Below are 27,486 nucleotides of genomic sequence, written 5' to 3'. Positions count from 1 at the left end.
TGCCCTGCGGTGTTGCAGTGCCCCGGTAAGGAGCCAACCTATCTCGTTGCAGTACCACTTTGCCCCGAGGAGGCAACTGTACACGATACACAACCTCCCCCAGCTTTTTCAATACTAGGCATGGTCCCACCCAGTGGCTGTCCAGCTTCGGGCACCTCCCTTTTTTCCTCACTGGGTTGTAAACCCAAAGTAGCTCCCCCACCCCAAAGTCATGCCCCCGAGCATGCAAGTCTTAAGCACTCTTTTGCCGCATACCCGCAGTCACCAGCTGCCTCCTGGCATATGCATGGGCAGAGTCCAAGCGGTCCTGGAGCTGTCTAGCATATTCGGGTCCAGCATGAACAGGTGGAGCATCCGGGGGCCGACCAAAGGCCAACTCTGCAGGGGTCCTAATCTCCCTCCCCAACATGAGCAGGGCTGGTGTGCATGAGGTAGAGTCCTGAATAGCAGAGCGACATGCCATTAGGACCACCGGCAGATGGGTGTCCCAATCATGTTGATGAGTAGATGTTAAGATGGACAACTGTTCAGCTAGTGTCCTGTTGAATTGCTCCACACTTTGGAGGTGGAGTGGGGTGGTGCGGGTCTTGATCCCCAAACGCTCACACATAGAAGAGAACACCTTGGACTCAAAGTTTCTGCCCTGATCACTATGGATACTTTGGGGTGCCCCAAACCTACTAAACATGCCCTCCACCAAGGCGTTGGCAACAGTCTCAGACTCCTGGTCAGGCAGCACAAAGGCCTCAGGCCATTTCGTAAAGTAATCCATAGCTGTCAAAACAAAGCGATTCCCCATCATGGTGTAAGGAAATGGTCCCATGATGTACACCCCCACCCGCTGCATCGGCTCCCCCACCGGAAACTGCTGTAGCTGGGCCCTAGACTGACCCTGCGGCCCTTTGTGTGCTGTACAAAGATCACAGCGCCTGCAGAAGTCCTCCACATCCCACCTCAGCCGTCCCCAGTAGAAGACCTGACGTAGATGTCGAAGTGTCTTTGTCACCCCAAAATGGCCTGATCCAGCAGAGCCATGCATGGCCTTTTACACTGCTTCTTGCATGTCCCAAAGCACCACGACCTGCAATCTCTTTTCTCCTGTTGCTGGCACCACCCATGCTCGCTGGAGAACCCCCTCTACCAGCCGTAGACATTTGAACTTGGCCCACATTCCCTTGGTGAATGGGGAGAAGGCCGCTACCTCCTCCCATAGTGGCCGCTGCTGTGTCTCTACCCCCGCTACACCAGGCTGCAGGTCTGGGTCTTGCCTCTGATTCTCCATCCGTTGAGTGACATCCACCTCTTGTAGCTCCTGGCAGACTACAATTCGGCCCCACCGCTTCCATCCACCTTCAGGCTAAGCTCCAGCTCTCTGGCTTCTCTGCACTCACAATACTTACATTCCTGCATGCTACATGGCCGTCTCGATAGAGCGTTGGCATTGCCATGCCGTTCCCCAGCACGATGTGTTAGATTGAAATCATAACTATGCAGTTCCTCCAGCCAACGAGCCACCTGGCCCTCTGGTTCCTTGAACTTCATCAGCCACTGCAAGGAGGCATGGTCAGAGCGTATGGTGAAATGCCGACCACACAGGTAGTACTTAAAATGCCTGATGGCAGAGATGGCAGACAACAGCTCTGCATCTTGCTGAAATAGACCACTACTCTCTCTCTCCATCTGGCCACGCCTGGGATAAGACTGCACCTATTCCATCCCCACATGCGTCCGTGTCCAACACGAAGGGCAGTGGGGGGTCAGGAGGTGCCAGGATGGGTGCACGCACCAGGGCTTATTTCAGAGTACTGAAAGCATTTTGACAGCTCTCCATCCAGACAAAGTACTGATCCTTCTGCAGGAGCTTATATAAAGGAGCAGCGATACAGGAAAAACCCCATACAACTTTCCTGTAATAGGATGCCAAACCCTTTGGAACTGGAACAGGCCACTCCTGTACAGCACTCACTTTGTCCTCCGCAGTGCCAATTCCTTCACTGCTTATCCGATGCCCCAAGAAGGTCACCTCCCTGCCCAACAGTCTGCATTTATTGGGATGTAACTTCAGACCCGCCCATCTGATCTTCTCCATCCCTGCCATCAAGGCTGTGATAGCTGATTGGAACGAGCTTCCATGTGCAAGTATATCGTCCAAAAATACCAGACACTGCTGCCACAGAATGCTTTCCAGTAACTTCTCCATTAAGCATTCAAATGTACCCGGTGCATAGCAAAGACAGAAAGAGAGGACTTTAAATTGCCACAGACCTCTACCTGTGCAGAAAGCTGTCTTGGGTCGAGCTTCTGGCGTCAGCGGCACCTGCCAGTACCCACACCTCAAGTCCAATGATGAAAACCAAGGCGAGCCAGCCACAAGGTCCAAACATTCATCCACACGGGGAAGAGGGTATGAATCTTTCGTGTCACTGCGTTGAGCCTCCAGGAATCAACGCCAAACTGCCACTCCCCCCCTTTCTTCGAGACCATGGCTAATGGGGATGCCCAGGGGCTCTCACAAGGTTCTATTATGCCAGCGCGCTGCAACTTCACCAACGCCTGCTCCGTAGCCTCCTGCCATCCTAAGGGCATGCGTCTCGGAGCTGTGTCCCCTGTGTTGATATTGTGTTGTACCAGGGAAGTTTGACCCAGGTCCCCTTCATCACAGGCAAAAGAGTCACAGAGCTCCAATAACAGCTCCCACAACTGTTCTTGTTGTTGCATGCCCAACTCGCTGGAGCTTCTCTGCATTATCTCTCGCAGCACTCCCATCGTTTCACCCTCTGTCCCAGAAGCAGACCCAGGTCATGTGTCTAGTAACAGGGGCTCCTGCAGGGACGCCCTTGGTGGCACTGTGCAGCACGAGTCATCCTTGTCATCTAAGTGACATGCCCAAAACCCAACCACAACACCACCATCTCCAGTGCCAACTCGTGGCCTCATTTTTACCACGTGACCATTGCCAAAACTCAACGTGGCCTTGGACAGGTCTAACTGACAGCCATGGTCCATCAAAAAGTCCAATCCCAGGATACAACTGTCCTGCACATTAGCCACCAAAACTGAATGCTGCATGTTCATGCCCCCCACAAGTCCGTGTTAACAGCCCCTTCACTTTCATTGGTGCCTGCTCACCGGTTACTGTGCAGAGCTGAACTCCTGTGTCTTCTAGCTGCGTTCCATCTGGCACCACATCAGGACGAACCACAGTCATTGTATACCCTGTGTCAACTAGGGCGGTGCATTCAATGCCATCAATGCAAATGGGGATATGGCAAAAATCTGATATGGCTGTTCTGCCCACCACAACCGCCCCATGTTCTTTATTTCCATTATTCATGGTGGGCCAGTCTGTCTGTTCTGGTGACGAACGGGACATGGGCATGGGGGTCTGCAGCATCCCGCCTACTGCGCCCCCTTCCTGTTTCCCGAATTCTTAGCCAGCATAGGACATTCCTTAACCAGATGTCCTGGCTGACCACACCCCCAGCAGTGGCGGGCCTGTGTCTGCTGCCTGGGTGGAGGCAACGCCAACCCATGAATCATCTCTGTTATCTCATTCAGCCACTCAGGTTTTGGAGATGCTATATCAAACCCTCCAGCTGCCCTGATGGTGGGGGAGGGGCCAATTGCTGACCCTTGCATTGCTGCTTCAACTGCCATTTCTCTCTCCAGTGCCAACTCCAAGGCCTCTGCCAAATCACGTGGGCGTGCGAGTTGTGTATGTATGCGCTGCTCTGGTGGAGAAAGAGCTCTAATGAACTGATCACGGGCCAGCTCGCTCTGCACTGATGGTGGAATATGTGCATAAGCCCGCCTTGCTAGGAATTCAATATCGTTGGCAAGAGCCCGTAATGGTTCTCCTGGAATTCTCTGATGGCTGTGTAACTCAGACGGGAGAAGTTCAAATCGGAAACATTGTCCGAAGCGGCGTTTCAACGCACCAACCAATGCACTATAATCAGCCCTCTCACTAGTGTCAAGCAGCAACAAACATGAAAGTACATCATCTGTCAGACAAAGAGCAAGCTGAAGGGCCAAGCAAATGCATGAGCTAATAACTCAAATTGGGCATGAAAAGTGTCCCAGTCCGATCTGCCAAAGTATTTTGGTGTTTTTATTCCAACTGGCTGATTCAGTTCATGGGCACCACCATTATTGTTTACCTTTTAGTCCTGTCACTTCTCATGAGATCGATGCACCAGCAGCGACTGACTGAGGCTCACAGCCGCGGCCTCACCAGGCTCCCTTTTCACTGAATTTGCCATGTACTGATTGGAAATCGCCGCGGTGTGCACCAGCGGCCGATAGAAGCTACTCGGCTAACGCACGCTCAGTCAGGACCCAATCAGTGACTGCCCTTCCTGCTGTCTTCGATTCTTTTACTTGTGACACCAGTTGTAGTGTTCTCAGACAAGGACAAGGCATTTTGATGTACAAGGGGTGTTTATTTGGGCTGTTGTCGGGCACAACCCACGCCGTACACACCCCAACTTCTAAGAGAACAGCACTTGAACCAGCAAGGCACTCTTCTGTCCCCTCCTTCTCTCTGTTTCCCCTTACACACACACAGAGGCGGAGCCTCTTTTCACATCCAACTCGAACATCCAATAACAGTTCGCAACACAAAAATGAATAAAGTGCAACATTAACATTAAGCACGTTGTTATCTACAACACAACAACATTTTGAACATGCTACACTAGTTTCCTACGTCGCGACATGCAATCCGAACTTTCAGTTCTTGAACACCGGCACTTTGTTTACAAACACCGCATCAGAGCCCTTTGTCTGGGCTGCACGGTCGCGACTGAGGAAATGCCGCGGGAAAAGGGGGAAGAGAGCCGGCGTCCTTGTCAGACTCAGACATCTTCCCCTCTGACCTCCTCTCCCAACCATTTTGCTTGCTAACGTTCAGTCACTGGACAACAAACTCTGTGAACTGCGGGCACGTATCTCATACCAACGAGAAACAAGGGACTGCTGCATTATTTGCCTCACCGAAACCTGGATATCTGCAGTGGTTCCAGACTCATTTACAAATTTAAACTAAAAGAGTGTGCCTGAGCCCCAAACATCATCAGGAATGCCATTCCAAAAAGCTCTACTTCCTTTAGTGAACTGTGATAAATCCTTGGTATTATCAATAGGCCAATATTTTGTGACCTCATTACAGGTCAAGCACCATAGCTGCTGCTGCCCCCATTTGTGCTTATCCTTCTGTATATATCTGGTTCAACCACAAGAAGGTGTAATATGCGCAACTTTAGGCAGGTGTTCACAAAAATCAGCACACTGCCACTAATGCTCTCAAAAATCAATTTATTGATAAAGTGTTTCATGTGATCCCTTAGTAAATGTATTATTTGTCATCATTATTTGGGGAGCAGACAGTCTCTTTATGGACTTCACATGCCACATTATCATTTAAGTGGGTGAAACATCATAACTGTAATTTACACTACCGTTCAACAGTCTTTTGGAAAGAAGTCTCTTTTTTTTAAATAGCCTTTGCACAGCCAGCCTTGTAGGCTGTTCTTCTAGGTTCACAAAACTGTTGTCCATAAAATGCGTTGCACAAATTCAAACATCCAGGTTGTGCTGTTCTGTTGTAAATAAATCTTAACCAATGATTCCTCATTGCATCTACTTTCGGAAGGCCAAATAAAGTGCACACACAGCATTTCCCTGACATGGCTTCATCAACACTATTGTGGTTCCTGAAACCACACCTTCTTTCTTTGCATTAACATTTGGGTGGCATTACGCAAATATTTCCACATCGCGACGTAGACATGTGGGTACGTGTTTGAACAAGGCGTTTTACCCCGGTCTGGATCAGCCTTCTCTTTTAGATTGAATAAATCCTTTTGTGGGAGACTTTGAGCTTTGTAACTCTGCAGATCTTATACATGCACAAATAGCTACATAACACACTAAAGAAAAGGAAAAATAGAAATCCCATCATATGACCCCTTTAACAGATATCTGAATACTGACGAAGAGCTCTGGGGATGTCTTAAACTGTGCCATGAATAAAAACATAGTCCTCTGAAAATTGTTGTGCAGTTTTAAAGTCTTACCTGTTGCGTTTTCTTTCAGTTTTAAAGCAATATCTTCGCGCAGTATCTAGCACGAAAAAAACGGCTAATGCACAAACACACACAGACACAATTCCAGATTACTTTTTATCCAGCAGTGATAATCCTTTACCGATCTAATGAAGTTATCAATAAAATGTTGGCAGGAATGAAAATATCTCAAAATTTAAGTTTTTTTTTTTTTTGTAATAATATGCAAACATTTACCGGCTAATATGGATGTCCTTCTCCACCTCTATCTCACGCAGGCACTCTAACGGTGGACTCTGAGAGTGAAAAATGTATAACATTAACTTCACGAAATAATGAAAAACAAATTATAATGAAAGAAAAAAAAAAAAAATAATGAAAAAAAAAATAGCAACTTTACTTTTCTGAGGTCGAATTAAAAAAAAAATCCAGCTCAAAATTACCGTACAATGATATACAGGAAAATATAATTTTACTGTAAAATTACCCGCTATAGTAATCACTGGTTCTCACACTAGCACTGGTTTTTTCACAAAAATACATTATGTTCTAGAGTATGGATTTGTTCATTTTACAGTAATAATGCTGTGAAAACTACGTACATAAATTTGTTACAGAATGATTATGATGATCACTGTTGGGGAAAGTTACTTTTAAGGCAAGTTTATTTATATAGCACATTTCATAAACAATTATTATTCAAAGTGCTTTACATAAAAGAAAATAATAATTTAAAAAAATAGTCACAACAATAAAACAAAGAATTTAAAAACTTTGAAAATGATTTAAAAATTGATTCAAGAGGTTTAAAATACATTTTAAACAGTTAAGAACAGAAAATGATAATACATAAAATACAGTGCAATCAGTTCGGACATTGCACAGTGCTCATTCAATAAATGCACAGCTAAACAGATGAGTTTTAAGTCTGCATTTAAATGTGACTAATGTTTTAGCACATCTGATCTCTTCTGGAAGCTGATTCCAACTGCGGGGGGCATAATAACTAAAAGCGGGCTCCCCTTATTTTGTGTGAACCTTTGGTATTTCTAACTGACTCGATCCTACTGATCTGAGTGGTATTTTAGGTTTATATTCAGTGAACATATCTGCTATGCATTTAGATCCTAGGCCACTGAGTGATTTATAAATGAGTAAAGGTACTTTAAAATCAATCCTAAATGTAACTGGAAGCCAGTGTAAGGACCTGAGGACTGGTGTGATATGCTCATATTTTCTGGTTCTAGTCAGAATCCTAGCAACAGCATTCTGGATGAGCTACAGCTGTTTAAGTAAGATGGCGGCTTCTCTCTGTCCCGACAGAACGGTGTTTTCGTGTTTTTTGTCTTGTGAGTCGCAGTGTTTTTGCACGTTGTCGTCACGTCTACCTGTCTGTAAGCGCAATTACAGTCGCGAGTTTCTGCTCGATGTCGGCAGAACCGCATTTTTACAGTTAAACTCCGCGCAAGCGGAACAGCTGCGGGATCTCGATCTGCTACGGAGGCCTTCACCATCATCGACCCCCACTACTGCATCTCGCCCGCAGCGGAGGCGCCACAAGTGGCGTGAGAGGAAGCAGAAGAGGGGGAAGCGCGGAGGTATCCGGGCTAGGCTAACGGCTAACCCACACAAGCCATCTGTCCCCACCATCGTACTGGCTAACGTACGCTCGTTGGACAATAAACTGGACTACATTCGTTTACTACGCTCAACTCAGAGGACTGTAAGAGACTGTTGTGTTTTTGTGTTCACGGAAACATGGCTCAGCAACAGCGTTCCAGATGGCGCTATTCAGCTCGACCAGCTGACGTGCTATCGAGCGGACAGAGCTCGCGTCGCGGGAGGAAAAACCCGCGGCGGCGGCGGGCTTTGTGTTTACATCAATGACGCGTGGTGCCGCGATACTGTTGTGATCAGCAAACACTGCTCAACCCTGGTGGAGTTTATGATTATTAAGTGCCGGCCGTTCTATCTGCCGAGGGAATATACTGCTATACTGCTCATTTCAGTGTACATTCCCCCATTCAACATCACCAGCAACAGGAACGACGCACTAAATGAACTGTACCAACACATCAGTGAGCAGCAGACAGCACACCCGGATGCTTTTCTCATCATAGCTGGGGATTTCAACCATGCTGACCTTAAGAGTGTGTTTCCAAAAATACACCAGCACATCAACTTTCCAACACGAGGTAATAACATTTTGGACTTTGTTTACACCACACAGAGAGGAGCTTACAAAGCCCTCCCCCTCCCCCACCTCGGAGCCTCAGATCACATCACTGTTATGCTAATGCCTGCATACAGACCACTCATTAAAGTCGCCAAACCAGTTTACAAACAGATTAAAGTGTGGCCAGAAGGATCATCAGAGATTCTTCAGGACTGCTTCAACACAACTGACTGGGACATGTTTAAACAGGCTGCCACATGCAATAACACCACTGACCTCCAGGAGTACTCAGAGACTGTTACTGCCTACATCAATAAGTGTATTGATGATGTAACGATCACAAAAACTATCACTGTCCGGGCCAACCAGAAGCCATGGATGACGGGGGAGGTCTACAGACTCCTGAAGACACGGAATGCTGCCTTCAGAGCTGGAGATGAGGTGGGCCTGAGAACAGCTAGGGCCAACCTGTCCCGCGGCATCAGAGAGGCTAAGAGACAGCACTCCAGGAGGATAGCTCACCAATTCAGCGACAGCAGAGACACTAGGAGCCTGTGGCAGGGGATACAGACCATTACGGACTACAAGCCCCCACCACGGACCTGTGACAACAACATCTCTCTGCTGAACGAGCTGAACACCTTCTTCGCTCGCTTTGAGCAACAAAACAGCACCACTGCACAGAAGACTCCACCTCCTCCCGGCGACCAGGTGATGACTCTGACCCCAGACAGTGTGAGGAGATCCTTCAGCAGGATCAATGCCCGCAAAGCTCCGGGTCCTGACAACATCCCTGGGCGTGTACTGAAAGACTGTGCAGCAGAACTCACTGATGTCTTCACAGACATTTTTAACATCTCACTGAGTCAGGCTGTTATTCCCACATGCTTTAAAAACTACCACTATCATCCCAGTCCCGAAGAAGCCATCTCCATCCTGCTTCAATGACTACCGTCCTGTTGCACTTACCCCCATCCTCATGAAGTGCTTTGAACGGCTAGTCATGCACCACATCAAGTCTGCCCCCCCCCCCCCCCCTGGACCCATTCCAGATTGCATATCGGTCCAACCGGTCGACCGATGATGCCATCTCCACTGCCGTCCACTCAGCACTCACCCATCTGGAAAAAAAGGACTCTTATGTCAGAATGCTGTTCATAGACTTCAGTTCAGCATTCAACACAATCATCCCTCAACAGCTCATCTACAAGCTGAGTCAGCTGGGGCTCAACACTTCGCTGTGCAAACTGGCTGTTAGACTTTCTGACTGGAAGACCTCAGGCAGTACGGGTCGGCAGCAACACATCCAGCACCATCACACTGAACACTGGGGCCCCCCAAGGATGTGTGCTGAGCCCCCTCCTCTTCACTCTGCTGACCCACGACTCCACACTGTCACACAGCTCCAACCTCTTCATTAAGTTTGCGGATGACACGACTGTGGTGGGTCTCATTAGCAACAGAGATGAGACAAACTACAGGAGCGAGGTGAGCCGCCTGGCCGGGTGGTGCAGTGACAACAATCTCTCTCTGAACGTGGAGAAGACGAAGGAGATTGTTGTAGACTTCAGGAGAGCACACACTCAGCACGTTCCTCTGACCATCAACGGTGCGACTGTGGAGAGAGTGAGCAGCACCAAGTTCCTGGGTGTGCACATCACAGAGGACCTCTCCTGGACCGACAACACTGCAGCACTGGCCAAGAAATCACAGCAGCGTCTCTACTTCCTCCGCAAACTGAGGAGAGCCAGAGCCCCACCCCCCATCATGTACACATTCTACAGAGGCACCATCGAGAGCATCCTGACGAGCTGCATCACTGTGTGGTATGGCGCCTGCAACGCGTCCTGCCGAAAGACTCTACAACGCATAGTGAGAGCAGCTGAGAAGATCATTGGTGTCTCTCTACCCTCCCTCCAGGACATTTATGGAACACGTCTCACCCGCAAAGCCCTCTGCATCACAGGTGATCCCACTCACCCATCACACAGCTTCTTCAGCCTGCTACCATCAGGGAGGAGACTGCGGAGTCTCCAGGCCAGGACCAGCAGACTGAAGGACAGCTTCATCCACCAGGCTGTCAGGAAGCTGAACTCCCTCCCGAACCTGCCCCCCCTCCCCTCTTCTTCTTCCCCAGGCACCACTGAACTATGAACCCCCCCCCCCCCCCCACTCTAATTATATGATGACATGCACGAGTCACTTGTGCAGCATTGGTCTGCTCACTCACCGCTCACTACCTCATTCGGCATGGAACTACCTCATCAGTCAGTTAAATAACTGCTCTTGGTCACTTGTCACTTGTCACTTTAATCAGACTTAAGATATTTTTAATAAGTGATTTTTTTGCACTAAAAAATCTTTTAACTGCACTGTTGTTCACTTCATTGATTTGCACTATATCTGTCATTTACCTTGCGCTGCTTTATTTAACTTTAACTTTATTTTTAACTTTTATTTTTATTATATGTCTTTTTTTTTTTTTTTTTTTTATATATAATTCCCCTTATTGTATAATTGTATCTACATTTTATATTTGATCTAGTTATTTTTTAGGCTTTAATGTTAATGTTATCTGTATGCACCGGGGGTCTGAGAGTAACGCAATTTCGATTCTCTGTATGTATGTACTGTACATGTGGAAATTGACAATAAAGCAGACTTGACTTGACTTGACTCAATGGTCTTCTTGTGAAGGCCTGTGAGAAGACCATTACAATAGTCCACCCTGCTGGTGATAAAGGCATGAACAAGTTTCTCCAATTCCAAGATGATAGTATGCTGATTTAGTTACTGCTTTGACATGACTACTGAAAGTGAGGTCTGTCTCCGGAATCACACCAAGATTCCTGACTTGATTTTTAGTTGTTAGATCCCTAAAGTCAAGGTATGCATTCACCTTGAGAACTTCATCTTTGTTTCCAAATGCAATGACTTCAGTTTTTTCCTTGTTCAGCTGAAGAAATTTCTGACACATCCAGCTGTTAATTTGATCAATGCATTGGCAGGGCGAATCATTGGGGCTGTAGTCATTTGGTGATAAGGCTAGGTAAATCTGGGTATCATCAGCATAGCTGTGATAGGCAATTTGGTTCTTATTATAGTGGGAGCATATACAGGCTAAACAAGAGCGGTGCAAGAATTGAGCCTTGTGGGACTTCGCATGTCATGGATGTCCACTTAGCTCTCCTATACTCACATAATAACCTCTCCTTTCGAAGTATGACCTGAACCATCTGATGACTATCCCAGAAAGCCCGACCCAGTTTTCCAGTCTCTCTAGTAGTGTGTTATGATTGACAGTGTCAAACACAGCACTGAGATCTAATAGTACCAGCACTGATAATTTTCCAGAATCAGAATTTAAGCAAATATAAATATAACTTAATGAGCACTGTCTCTGTGCTGTGATGTGGTCGGAAACCAGATTGAAAATTGTCCAGGTATCCATTTGAGTTTAAGTATTTGTTTAGCTGATTAAAGACTACCTTTTCAATAATCTTGCCTATAAAAGGAAGATTTGGTATTGGTCTATAGTTGCTGAATAAGGTGTTATCAAGATTGCTCTTTTTCAGAAGGGGTTTAACAACTGCAGTTTTCAGGGAGTTTGGAAAAGTCCCAGAAAGAAGTGAGCCATTCACCACTTCTAAGATATCTGTTTCTAAACAGTTAAGCACCCTTTTGGAAAAAAAATAAAAATAAATAATATATATATATATATATATATATATATATATATATATATATATATATATACACACAGGTCCTTCTCAAAAAATTAGCATATTGTGAAAAAGTTCATTATTTTCCATAATGTAATGATAAAAATTAAAACTTTCATATATTTTAGACTCATTGCACACCAAATGAAATATTTCAGTTCTTTTATTGTTTTAATACTGATGATTTTGGCATACAGCTCATGAAAACCCAAAATTCCTATCTCAAAAAATTTGCATATTTCATCCGACCAAAAAAAGAAAAGTGTTTTTTAATACAAAAAAAGTCAACCTTCAAATAATTATGTTCAGTTATGCACTCAATACTTGGTCGGGAATCCTTTTGCAGAAATGACTGCTTCAATGCGGCGTGGCATGGAGGCAATCAGCCTGTGGCACTGCTGAGGTGTTATGGAGGCCCAGGATGCTTCGATAGCGCCTTAAGCTCATCTAGAGTGTTGGGTCTTGCGTCTCTCAACTTTCTCTTCACAATATCCCACAGATTCTCTATGGGGTTCAGGTCAGGAGAGTTGGCAGGCCAATTGAGCACAGTAATACCATGGTCAGTAAACCATTTACCAGTTGTTTTGGCACTGTGAGCAGGTGCCAGGTCGTGCTGAAAAACGAAATCTTCATCTCCATAAAGCTTTTCAGCAGATGGAAGCATGAAGTGCGCCAAAATCTCCTGATAGCTAGCTGCATTGACCCTGCCCTTGATAAAACACAGTGGACCAACACCAGCAGCTGACATGGCACCCCAGACCTTCACTGACTGTGGGTACTTGACACTGGACTTCAGGCATTTTGGCATTTCCTTCTCCCCAGTCTTCCTCCAGACTCTGGCACCTTGATTTCCGAATGACATGCAAAATTTGCTTTCATCCGAAAAAAGTACTTTGGACCACTGAGAAACAGTCCAGTGCTGCTTCTCTGTAGCCCAGGTCAGGCGCTTCTGCCGCTGTTTCTGGTTCAAAAGCACACGCCTGTGCATGGTGGCTCTGGATGTTTCTACTCCAGACTCAGTCCACTGCTTCCGCAGGTCCCCCAAGGTCTGGAATCGGTCCTTCTCCACAATCTTCCTCAGGGTCCGGTCACCTCTTCTCATTGTGCAGCGTTTTTTGCCACACTTTTTCCTTCCCACAGACTTCCCACTGAGGTGCCTTGATACAGCACTCTGGGAACAGCCTATTCGTTCAGAAATTTCTTTCTGTGTCTTACCCTCTTGCTTGAGGGTGTCAATGATGGCCTTCTGGACAGCAGTCAGGTCGGCAGTCTTACCCATGATTGTGGTTTTGAGTAATGAACCAGGCTGGGAGTTTTTAAAAGCATCAGGAATCTTTTGCAGGTGTTTAGAGTTAATTAGTTGATTCAGATGATTAGGTTAATAGCTCGTTTAGAGAACCTTTTCATGATATGCTAATTTTTTGAGATAGGAATTTTGGGTTTTCATGAGCTGTATGCCAAAATCATCAGTATTAAAACAATAAAAGACCTGAAATATTTCAGTTGGTGAGCAATGAATCTAAAATATATGAAAGTTTAATTTTTATCATTACATTATGGAAAATAATGAACTTTTTCACAATATGCTAATTTTTTGAGAAGGACCTGTATATATGGGAAGTGTGTCGAGATAGCAGGTTAACGATTTAAGGTGCTGTATTATTTCTTCCAAAATTTTGCCATCAATTTCTTCAAAAGCAGACATATCTATTTGATATTGTGGTCGAATCTGTCTGACCTCTGCATAAATTGCGGATGTCCTAATCACCTTCCTGATATTATTGATCTTCTCAGAAATGAAGGAAGCATACTCATTGCATTTGCTGTCAGAGAGCATTTCAGCACATTAAAGGCATGAAGGCTGTCTTTATATGGTGCTATATTGAATTTCAAGCAGAGATCAATATATCAAAGAAAATACAGAAGTGATCAGATAGTACTATGTCCTTAATAATAATGGATGGAATGTTTAGACTTCTACTGATGATTAAATCTAGAGTATGTCCACATTTGTGTGTAGGTTCATGCACATGCTGAATCAGGTCAAACGTCTTTAAAAGTTATAATTTCTTTATATTATTTTTTATCCCTGTGCATTATCTGCATTATCTGAATATTAAAATCCCCTGCAATAGAAAAACAGTCAAACTCTGAGGAAATCATTGATAGCATTTCTGTGAATCTTCAACAAAGGCTGGAGAGTATTTTGGAGCCCTGTAAATAATGATAAACAGAATGCGTGGAGAACCTTTCAGCACAATCCCTAGATATTCAAAAGACAAGTACTGACCAAATGACACTTGCTTGCATTGATAGACATCTTTCAATACAGCAGCCACACCTCCACCTCTCCTACCAGTCCTGCAGACACTCATGAAAGTAAAGTTAGGAGGGGCTGCTTCATTGAGGACTGTTGTACTGCAGCGGTCTTCTAGCCAGGTTTCATTTAGAAACATAAAATCCAAATTGTTCGTGGTTATTAAGTCATTAATTGGAAATTATTTTTTTAGTGAGCAAATGATTAAAAATGCTAACTTGATGGCATTGCATTTTGTCTCAACAGCAATATTAGCTTGATGCATAACAGGCCGCAGATTAGACGAGTCATCCGTATGGCTTGAGAAGGCCTTAGACTTTCTATAACGTGATAAAACAGAAATAGAGAAAGTTACAGGCACACTGGGTTCCCACTTGTTATGTAAACATTTGTGAATGTTGCTGCTATTATAGCAGGGACCTGACACATATCACCGAGAGCTGCTATCAGTTGTTTTTGGTTCACCTACAGCAGATGGAGGGTTTGGGCCTTGGCGTTGTGGCAGCGGCTGGAGAGCTCTCACTGGAGGAGGAGGATGAGCTGGGCACACAGGCTTTGGTGGTTGTGGGGCCCACCGTTTTTTAGTTGATATCTGGTGGCTTGCAGCAAAGGAGGGGGAAAGTTTGGTCCCAGCTTAAACCAGTTCCTCCATTTTCTGTGAAACTCTTAGAAGTGGAGAGGCTGGAGAGAGGGATGATGTGTCTGGTGAGCGGGGCTGTGGCTCTGGTGTTTCCGGTGGCTGTGATATGTTGTCCTGGCTTCCCTGGCTGTTTTCCAGAAAGTTGTCCTTGGGTGCGGAGTCTTGGAGCTGTTCTGATACGTCACAGTCTGTCTGTGATGAGCTCTTTGGGCAGGGCTCAGCCGGGATGGTGTCCATCAGCAGTTCTTGTTGTGGCTGCGTGATGTTATCAGTGTCCTTGTGGGATGCATCAACCACATGATGACTCGGAAGCTGATATGAAGTCCTGTCATCACTCATACTCTGTCCAGGTGTGTGTGTGCCATTCAGATTGAGTAGTCTGGCACACACTATTGAAGGATGACGGAGGGAGAAGTAGATATTGGCCTTTAGCACTCTTGGACAAAGTTTGTTTGGGTGGAGGCCATCCAGTTTAAACAGTTGTTTATGGCCCCAAAAAACGATTGAAGTTGTCAATGAAATTGACTCCTTTTAAACTGTAGATTCTTTGTAACCATGTGTTCAGCCCAAGCAAACGTGAAAACATTAGTTTCCCTTGCTGGGACTGGTCCACTGATGAACGACTGAACTTTAAGTCTTCAAAGTGTTTCAAAGAGTTCACTGAAGTCCTTCTTAAGGAGTTCTGACTGCTCTTTCTGAATATCATTCTTCCGCACATGGATGATGATGATTCGATTTGCAGTCTTCTGCTTCATTAGAATTTTCCGAAGTCCTTTGTTCACATCAGAAACTTTAGCTTGAGGAAGGCAGTATGTTGTTTTATTTCTGCTATTGATGTTTCTGATAATAGAGTAATCCACTACCAGAGTCCTGGGCTCAGCTGCGCTCTGAGCTGAATGCCGTTGTCTGCTCGACCTCGAGCGCCTGTTAGTAGCGATGTTTAATCACATTTGAGGATTTCTCACCCGCATTCATTAATGTTTCAAATCTGTTCTCAAGATGTATAAGGGGTGGTAGAATACCAGTATTCACAAGCTTTGTCATATCCGAATCTGGGGTAGAGGATGCTACGGCAGCAATACTAGAAACTCGTGACAATCTGATGTCTTGTGTGCCTTTGGGTCTCGCTCCCTGTTTGTGCCATCGATTAGTGTGACAATCAGTTTCGGCTTGTTGCTCTACACTTGGTATAAACTGATGGGATTCACTAGATACACAGGACTCACCGGCTGTATGCTGAGGGGGTCTGTGACGACGGTCAGCTGAGTGTTCCGCCTGTTTTGGAAGTCCAGCAAGTAACTTTGTTTCAAGAACCACAATCCTTTGTAGAAGCTCATGCAGCAAGAAGATTCAACAGGAGGCATTTTCTTTCTCTTAAAAGGTAATGCATTACAATATTGCGTGACTTCATTAAAAAAAAAAAAAAAAAAAAAACTTTTTATGGAAAGTAATGTTTTTTGTACCTTTTGTGTTACTTGTTACATGGGCAGTTTTTTTTTTTTTTTTTTTTTTTTTACATAAAAATAACCTCAGTTACATTTTTGGCAACTGTAAAATCCATTCCATACCAAGAATAAAATCACTATGCCTCAGCCTGAAGAAAGCGCCTCTGTGCTTACTCCAAATTTCTCTCAACATTGGGACAGGAGAGCTGTCAGTGAATAAACTGGGAAAGAAAGTAATTGCGTAGCTTATTTGAAAAAGTAACACATTTTGTTGTAAATTTTAAAAAGTGATGCATTGATTTATTATTTACTTGAAAAAAAAAAAAAAAAAAAGTGATCTGATTATGTAACTTGCATTACTTGTAATTGTGAAGTTATCTAGGGATTCTCCTCAATATCTGCCCAAACTTGAAAAAGGCTTCAAACAACTTGAGAGGGTGCATGGAATAACTCAAAACTTCTGATTCTTCGAAGCAATTTATTGAAAAATTAATTACAAATAAAAGACTATATATCCTCAAAAACACATACATCAATTAAAAATAATAGCTTAATAACCTATACAGAGAAAATATATAAATATGAGTCACTACACACAACAATACAGTCATTTAAAGATGTTTAACTCATTTAAAATTACAACCAATGTTACTAGAATAGTTACAGATCACAAAGTACAGTACATAACGGTTCAACAGCAACACTAAAAATCAAATGCATGGCCAGTTAGCATGTTAGATGTTAAATCTGCTAGCATTAACAAACAACTTGCAAGATATTCACAATTGGTCTTTTAAACAGTCTGTATTCACTTACATAAACTCATAAGCATGTGGTTTACTCCAAACTCAATGGTTACATCCATACATGCTTAAGCAATCTTTCTCCTTTGGTTTTATACCAGTATCAACACCAACTTGGGTAGGAGAAGCAAATTCACTTTGCTAACAGAGATCCCTCTGCACACTGATAATCAACCAAGCACACCTGGTTCTATTTAACATGTGAAGTTCTGATGGCCAATCAGCTTCCTTATTTCCTCCAGGTTACTACGGGTTCACAACCAATAGATTTGCTGTTTTTGATCAAGGTTAGTTTCATTTTATCATATAGACATTTCCTTACTTTAATAATGATGAGAATATATATATATATATATATATATATATATATATATATATATATATATATATATATATATATATATATATATATATATATATATATCACTCAATTCCTAAATGAACTTAACAGTAATGTGTTACCAACAACACTGATAATATATTAAAGTAACACGATAACCCAGCAGGTACCAAGATATCAGTTTGACATCATATATTCGTCAAGACTCGATCAAAATGCTGTAACATCATTTTAAATTCAGTTTGGATGGCAATTTCTTCCAGTGGTAATTGGGTGAAAATAGGAAGTTAATCCCACACTGAAATTGGTTTAATGTATATGTAGGCCAATATGTTTGGTGTTCAATTTACATCACATCAACATCATGTCAAGTTTTTGATGTCAGTTTGATTTGCATATTTGACCTGATTCTTATGTAAATTTGATGTCTTTTCAACATCAATTGCCCTCTGGGGACAAAAAAAAAAAAAAAAAAAACACTAAGAAAAAAAAAAAAAAAAAACAGTATGAAACGTACAAAGGTTAATTGTTTAAGCTTGAATTGATTTTGCACGTGTGATAAGGTTTTTTTTTTTTTTTTTTACATACCCCTTTTTTCTGCATTGCATCATGATTGTTGTAAAGCATCTGTTAGTGTGTCAACACTCAGTAGGTACTTGAAAGAAAATTTGGCAAATCAGTGCAACTGCACAACTGTGCACAACAGTCATGTACACTGTATGGTTTGCATGAAACCAAGAACAGTACATTTTCACCATGTTTTTAGGAATAAAATGTTATATAAATCAGTGTGAATGATATATATGAACAAACCCCTCAGTAAAAATCTTCACAATATAGGAAGATAGGAATAAACCTGTGAAGTCTTATATTTGAGTAAACAGATATTATAAGTGAAATCTACAGAAATAAACCCTATAAGACTTAACATAAAATAACTTTCTTTAATATTTTTTGTGTAGCATCTTCCCTTAAAGGCCTGATATGAATTCACTTTCTTTGTCTTTACTTACAGTAACATAGATTAATATCATAACTGCTCATTTATTTCCTGCTAATATTAGTTTTATAACCCCTTTTGCTGCTGTGATGCAACAAAGTCACCTGATGGTTATAAGCCAGATTTCTGCATTTTTCAGGAAGTATTAAACAAAGTTGGTAGATTAGTGCGATAATGCACTTAAATTGATTATAACAACATACTACATCCACAATTATTTATTATAACTTGTACCATAGTAACTTAAAGTAATATACAAACTACTCTCGCATTCAAAACTTTTGGGAACATCCATTTATTTCGTTTTCACGTTATGAAAGAGTAAAACTGTAATTGACCCTGAAATGTATGAGGCAAGTCCATTTAAAAAAAAGAAAAATGAGCCACGAAAGCTGTCTAACCTTAAGACTGTGTCTTTATGTGTCTGCTAGCATGTCAACAAGGACGGAGCGCTTTACTGGTTTAAAAGAAATAAACCACAGACATCATATGAAGCCAGTTTCATTGGTTTGCGGCCGTCAAACAGTCACATTCATGGCAGGTGAGGAGCCACAGCACCTAGACAACGGCCTTTGATTGCAAACAAACACAGTTTTACATTAAAAAAAAAAAAAAAAAAAAAAAAAATACAATTACACTGTACATTATACAAATCAAAAGCCAACAGAAACTCCTAGAAATGTACAAACCAAAGACATACAAAAGAGCGCTGGGCAATTACAGTTCAGGTAATTCATATTGTGCTGTGAAGCTGTCCATTGGTTTATTACATGTGTGCAAATAGGCTCATGTCTCTACAGTCGTTTGTGACTGCTTGAAACAACACAGCTGTTCCTCTACGTCGGCCGTGGCTCTTATCTGACCAGATGGAAGGTCAGCCAGTACATGAAGATGGGCTGTGCTGCAGCGATGGCTATCGTCAGGTACATTCGCAGCTGGTTTTTGGCTCCTCGCACTAACCGACCCTCTGCAGCTGCTTCAGACAGGATCTTTAAACGCATTGTGCGAATCTGAAACAGAAAGAAGCTGTTTCACATCTTGAGATCAGATCCTAAATGAGATTCAAACGGAAATCCGCTGTACTATTTAGACACTCAAACATATGCTGCAATGCTAAAAATATATTTAATACATAGGGGCTGCAGTCATTTGATAAAAAATACAGAGAAAAAAAATAATAATAATATTGTGCAATATTATTACAATGCAAGATGTTATCTATGTGAATATATTGTTAAACTGTAATTTATTTCTGTGATGCGCAGCTGTATCAGCATCATTACTCCAGTCTTCAGTGTCACATGATCTTCAGAAATCATTCTAATTTGATGATTTGCTACTCAAGAAACATTTCTGATTATTATCAATATTGAAAACAGTTGTGCTGCACAATATTTTTGTTGAAGCTGTGATGCATTTTATTTTTCAGGATTCTTTGATGAATACAAAAAGCTCTTTTTTAATATTATATATGTATTTACTATCACTTTTGCCCAACTGAACGCATGCTTAATGAAAAAAATGTAACTTAATTTAAAATTAATAATTATTATTTTCATTATGGAAATTTAATTTCTTTCACATGGCAGTTCCCGTGTGTAACTGATTTTATTTATATATATATATATATATATATACAGTACAGGTCAAAAGTTTGGAAACATTACTATTTTTACTGTTTTTGAAAGAAGTCTCTTCTGCTCATCAAGCCTGCATTTATTTGATCAAAAATACAGAAAAAAACAGTAATATTGTGAAATATTATTACAACTTAAAATAGTAGTTTTCTATTTGAATAAACAATAAAAAAATAATTTATTCCTGTGATGCAAAGCTGAATTTTCAGCATCATTACTCCAGCCTTCAGTGTCACATGTAACATCCAGTCTATCACATGATCATTTAGAAATCATTCTAATATTCTGATTTATTATGAGTGTTGGAAACAGTTCTGCTGCCTAATATACTTGATGAATAAAAGGGTTAAAAAGAACTGCATTTATTCAAAATAAAAAAAAAATTCTAATAATATATATTCTAATAATATATTTTCTTTACTATCACTTTTTATCAATTTAACACATCCTTGCTGAATAAAAGTATTGATTTTATTTAAAAACAAGAAAGAAAAAAAAAATTACTGACCCCAAATTTACTGACCAGTAGTGTTTATTGTTATTACAAAATATTTATATTTTAAAAACATAGCTTCTTTTTTTTTTTTACTTTTTATTCATCAAAGTATCCTAAAAAAGTATCACGTTATGAAAAAATATTAAGCAGCAGAACTGTTTCCAACTTTGATAATGAATCATCATATTAGAATGATTTCTAAAGGCAATATATGTTCAAGCCAAATAGATTCAGCTTTGCATCACAGAAATAAATGATAATTTAAAGTTTTTTAATTTAATTTAAACTATTATTTTAAATTGTAATAATATATCACAATACTACATTTTTTTTCTGTATTTTTGATCAAATAAATGCAGGCTTGATGAGCAGAAGAAACTTCTTTCAAAAACATTAAAAATAGTAATGTTTCCAAACTTTTGACCTGTACTGTATATCTGTGTATCTGTATATATATATATATATATATATAAAGAGATATATAAACAGTGAATTCTTTGAACATTCGTAATGTGTGACGCAATCAGATCAGACAATTTGAATAAAACAACATTTCTAAAATAAAGATTGTGGGGAAAAACAGAAGCATATCCACTGGCTGTATGAACAGCCAAATGAAGAATATGTTTGCTTTGAAATGACAGCTCTGTATCTGTATCAATACGCACCGTAAAAACAAAAATAGAGACACAGCACCAGAGCAGTGAGAGGTAATATCCCGTCCGGCCGAACAGGAGTCCCGCTAACACTCCCACAAACATCCTGAGCACACAAACACAGCAATTATTCACACAGTAGCATTTGCTTTGAGGAAAATGGACATTGTATGAAATTACTTTATCAAACATTCAACGTCCAAGCTTTCTCCAGGCAGGGACTTGGACTTTAAAAGCACACAGCTGGCAATTAATACAGTTTAGAGTAAACTAGGCTTACAGTAATACTGGTTAGAGAAGTTATGAGGGCAGTACTGCTATGAAACTATACACTGATTTAACATCGGAAATGGATTATGAATGGAACTATATTAATATTTGAATAAATAGAATAGCCATAAATAATGCATAGCCCTTCATTTTTGGTTGAAATAAAATCCAGAAGATTACTCAATAGCACCACCTAGAGTCCAACACGCTGACAGAATCAGTTTGAACATGGTGACAATTATGATAGTGTTGCAAGACTAGGCTAAAAACCGAATAACTAATGGCCTTACCCGACGTATTTGTACCCAGAAAAGGCCACCAGGTCGATGGTGGTGAGGTCAGTGTTAACCGTTACCAGATACAGACTGAGAAGAACAGCCAACACCTCAATGATGAGCCACACCAGCGCCGAGCTGGCCTGAATGCCCAAGATCTCCGGAGAAAACCTGCAAACAAGAACATCAGGCAGAAAAATGGCATTCATAAGCAAAACCAGAGAACAGTGAGGTCAAGAGAGGTCGGGACAATTGCAGGAAGTCTCAGCATTTCCCCTTTTCCCTCTGAAACTCATGCATCATTAAAACACAGTTCCTCTGCGTGACGATGCATCTGACAAATGAAGCTTCACGGCTTGGTAAACAATAATCATATAGTGATTATTCTGAACATCTGAATCAGGAATCAAACATTCCTTTCAAGGTTTTTTAAGAACTCCTTGTATAAAAAACATTTACAATATATTATCGTAATATACCACTGAATAATAATAATTTTAAAAAAAAATCTATATCTTTTTTTTTTTGTATTGAGTTTTAGTATAATTTTGAAACTTTATTCACTTTCACACGGCAGTGTCTGTGTGTATTTTTTATTCATTTATTAATTTTTTTGTAAAAAGTACTTTTAGATAATAATGAAATATAAGGCTACTTAAGTGACTTAAAGAGAGACACTTTCATGTCTATGTTTATTAACACTTAAGTAGTCTTTTAAAAAGTGCACTTTGTAATAATGTCAAATTAAAGTTTTGCTTTAAATTATATCTGAAATCATTAGGTTTTAATAATCAATTCTTGCAAATGCTTTGAGCGTTCATAGTGTGTAAGTCAAATCGGAGAAACTAATTTCTAAACACTTTTAAAATTTTTAAACACTTATTATTTATAAACATAGAGCCTAACAGGCTAAAAACAAAATAAAAACACGCCTAACAACACCCCATACATACGCCCACTCATACAACCAACATATATCCCACGCTGGTTAATTCTCACAGTATCAGCTGTAGATAAGCGTTCAGCGCTCTTACCGGTTCTGTGTGCCCAGAGCCAGTCCTGCTACCAGGATATACGTAATGAAACCCATCACTGCGGAGTCAGAACCAAACAAACACAGATGCATGCATGTAATAAACATCTCCATGACTGCACGCTTTCCCGTGAATATGCAACAACATAAACATTTTTAAATTGTGCAAAGCATTAGAAACATATGGTTTGGAGTCATACGGGGAATGTAGAGATCGGGGGCGTTGATATCAAAGCGCGGGGCGACCGGAGTGTCCTGCTGATAACTCACCTCCCACCACTACAAAAAACAGCACAACACAAAAAAAATCATCCATAAATAAATCAATCAAAAAAAAAAAAAGAGTCTTGTGCTGCTTGTGTGCTGTACGCAGCATTTTCTGAGCTTGACAGAATGTGGTCACAATACAGTCTTCAAAACCTCTCCTTTTTGAGTTCCAGGGCAGAAAGCAAATGAAGGGTTTGGTGATTTTTGATTAATTTTTAATGCCATGTTAGAAACAAAGCTGTTCACACTGCAAACACAAAGTCAGCATCATAATCCACAGAATTTTAAATTACTGTTTAAAACATTTTAATTAGCCACAAAACAAAAAAAAAAATCTAAAATACATTCAGGTGACACATCCACTTAAACATAAAAACGTTTTCTGGCAGTATTATAAAAATTCAAAATCCAGTCGAAGGAACTCAAAAAGTTTGGGAGCGGTAAGATTTGCAATGTTTTAACAGAAGTCTCTTCTGCTCAACAAGGCTGCATTTATTTGATCAGAAATGCAGAAAAAAAACAGTAATATTGTGAAATATAACTGCAATTTAAAATGGTTTTCTATTTTACAGTTTTTCTCAGTCACTTTGGTGCATTTCTCAAATCAGAAATGAAATTCTCGAACTACTTGTACAACCTCCACATCATCTAGTCATCTATACACATCATAAAACCAGTTTCTCATTCTTTTGAACAAGTTGCGATTGCTTTTGTACATTCATGCAATTAATTATGCACATTTATCTGCGGTTTCCTACATCATCAGTTGCTAATGTCATGTTGCTCAAAATGTATTATAGTTTTCTGTGCAGTAGTCTTACCTCTCAAAACATCTAGTCTTTAGTTCATCGTATAAGTCATTAAATGCAGAATGGTTCATCTAGTTGTCAAACTGCCAAGCACATTTTTTTTTTTTTTTTACACATTATTATTAGACTTTTTGTAAATTTGGCATGCATTGTGCAAGTGAATCTTGACTAATGAAGAGAATGTGGATCAACCGATGATAAAGCATTTAGCTCAGAGATTCATCTCATGAATCTTCAGCTGGAAAGCATATACTGTATAGACAGAGGACAGCATAAGAGTTACAAAATCTGACAGTGGACTTATTTTTAATTTTCATCTTTGTGCCCATATTTCTTTTTCCTTTTCTATATCACAATGACATTGTAAAGGTTTTTTGTTTTTGGTCAGACCACTAGTAGAAGTGTAACTGGGAATTCTACCCAGTCTCTTTCAATCAATATCCCACATTACAGTAATGTGTAAATGTGTACTTTTGAAATAGATATATGGCATACATAAGCATATGGCATACTGTACAATACAGTAACTGTCATCCAAAATGTTGCCATAGTTTACATCAGAACATCCCTCCAGAGTACACTGTTATATTGACAACATGACTAAGCAATTCGCACTTACTGTTTTGCAAATGTCAAGATGATTCGAGAAATGTACCAAAGCTACTGAGAAAAACTGTAATATACTTTAAACTGTAATTTATTCCTGCGATCAAAGTTGTATTTTCAGCATCATTACTCCAGTCTTCAGTGTCACGTGATCTTCAGAAATCATGCTGATTTGTTATCAATGTTGAAAACAGTTTTGCCGCTTCATATATTATAGAAACTAAATATTCTGTAAAGTTGCTTTGCAATGATTTGTATCGTAAAAAGCGCTACACAAATAAACTTGAACTGAATTGAATCATATATTTTTTTTTTTTTAGAACCCGTGATACTTTTTACAGAATTCTTCGATGAATAAAAAGAGCAGCATTTATTCAAAATAGAAATCTTTTGTAATAACACACACTACTTTTTAAAAGTTTGAGGTCGGTATTTATTTATTTATTTTATTTTATTTTATTTTTTCAGCATTAAATTAAATCCATAAAAAGTGATGATAAAGACTTGTTAGAAAAGATTTCCACAATTGTGCACCAGCTGTGTGGGTCTGTAAGTGTGCTCTTACGTCATGCATGAAGGGAAACACCAGCAGTCCGAGCTTCTTGCCCACATATACAGTGTCCACCGCAAAATAGTACTTCAGCAGAGATGGGGATGAACCGATCCAGCTGCGGACCAACAGAGAAACAAATCATTTAATAACACAGTTCATCAAGATACAGAATCAAGCCTGCGGCTCTGGAAAGACATCACAGACGTGCTCTTCTGCACCACAACAAACATGTGTGGAGGCACGACGTACGTTCTTGTCCATCATCTCTCTGCCGTGGGAGGCGAGGCTGCTGCCGTAGACCATGGCCAGGTTAGACATGGGGTCCGAGAGCAATGCCTGTCCCGGATACACATCAGGGCCTTTCCCCACACCGCTGTGCCCGTGTCTGTCCCCTCCAGCGCTCGTGTCGTCAAACAACAGCCTGGGGTCACCGGGGTCCATCGGGGTCCCTCGCATCCTGACCTCCGGCTCTAGAACACAAACAATCACAAGTCAGCTATCATCCATATCACTGTGAATGCTCAGCAGACAGTCACAACACGCCTGTAATGCAGCTCATTTGAGTTTATCTGAAGGGAGATTTCACGTAGATGACCAGATTCCGATGTTTTGATCCACTGAATGTTTGTAAACAAGCAAATAACTGCGAGAAAACCGAGCAAGAATAAACACGCTTTTAATCGCGTGATCACACACTTATTTGATAAGCAAACAAGCACACAACTGACCACATCATATTCAACTGATTATGAGATATGCGTCTCATCTCGCCCGTGAGATCCGTCGTTCGCTCTCTGTTAAAGCTTCTAAATCAAGTAACGTTACGTAACTTACGTCCTCTGAACTCCATCTCTCCCCAAAACTGTGTCTTTATTTAAAGAGTGAGGTTAGAAGAGACGTGTGAGTATGTGTCAGCACATTCAGCCGTCGAAGCGAGAAGCTGCCGGTAATGAAACTAAAATTAGCTGGAAACCTAGAGAGCGGAAGAGCTATCGTGTAACTGACATCACTTCCGGGTCACGCATGCAGATTGGCTTGGGATTGGCTCGTTCCGCGCCGTAATGGAAGATTTTCTTAATTTTGCAAACAAGAAAAGAGAGCTTTATATATATATATATATATATATATATATATATATATATATATATATATATATATATATATATATAATACTGTATCAAGCTAGTGTTAAAAACATCAAAAATCATCACCCATACTTTAATTAATTAAAAAAATCCAACCAAATTGTTCTTCAGGTGCCTGTATTTTACTGAGAGGGATTACAGTTAGTTTGTGTACTAGAAAGTTTAATAAGATTTAGCACTCATAGGGAAATATGATAATGTTTTTGTGTCATTTAAATCTGTCTAATTTTCCAATTGTTTGTCATAAAGAAAAAAAATAAAAATATCTCAAAAAAAAAAAAAAAAAAAAAAAATGTTAAGGGGTTTCAGATCGGAATCTGTAGAGGACACCAGGACAAACATGTTTTAATATATATATAATTATAGTCTGCTCCAGTAACACTTTAATATGCAAATTGGATGCAATGTATAGATACATTTTATAGAATGGGAATACCAATTTATGGACATTTTATGCACATATTGCATAAAGCAAAATAGTTTATCAAATCATTCTTTTATAACATAGTTGAGAATCATCTTTGTATAAAGTTTGGCTAAAAATAGCCTGAATCTTAAAAACTGATTGGTGAAGAAATAAATAAATAAATAATAAAACATTGTTTTTGCCTATACATGCCTTTTCTAATTAATTTGAATAACGTAGTCCTGGCGTCCTCTTCGCAGAAAATATGAATAAAATATATTTTTTCAAAAACTTTTTTTTTTTTTCTCCATTTGTTTCTTATGCACCAACCAATGTAATGACATAAAAAAAAATCACTTTTTTTTGTATGTTTCTCACGAGAATACAGATCAGTGGTTTGCTCTAAAAATTTGTTTTTTTATACACACCAAGTCTATTGACAAAAACCGCATGTGATTGGATTATAACCCTTATCAAAATACATCTCTGTGATCTTCAACACATGATTATGCAAACAATTTTATTTACATTTTTAATTATTACAATATAACAAAGAATGTCCAGCATTTGTGTTTAAAAACAATCATCGTTTGGAATTAAACAAGAAATGTATATGTGCAACAAAAATGCAATATTTACATAGCAATAACCTGAATTATGTTTGAAAAAGACAGTCTGAAAAATCCTTGATCTCATGATTGCTGGATGAATATACTTTAATCGGTTTTTGTTTGAATTTCACCATCCCCTCATATGCGACCGTGGACCACAAAAACAGTCTTAAGTGTCAATTTTTCGATTTTTACTGCATCTTGAAGTAATAAT

The 27,486-nt window shown here is 40.5% G+C and overlaps 1 pseudogene; it reads right to left on the bottom strand.

The window, feature by feature from the left end:
* Window positions 1–18,787: 18,787 nt before the first annotated feature.
* Window positions 18,788–26,113, bottom strand: LOC109110337 (annotated as a pseudogene).
* Between the last annotated feature and the right edge of the window lie 1,373 nt (window positions 26,114–27,486).

The sequence above is a fragment of the Cyprinus carpio genome, chromosome A18 (genome assembly GCF_018340385.1).
Source record: "Cyprinus carpio isolate SPL01 chromosome A18, ASM1834038v1, whole genome shotgun sequence".
Lineage (NCBI taxonomy): Eukaryota > Metazoa > Chordata > Actinopteri > Cypriniformes > Cyprinidae > Cyprinus > Cyprinus carpio.
Note: the sequence above shows the minus strand (reverse complement) of the source record. Positions and strands in the feature narration are given on the sequence as shown.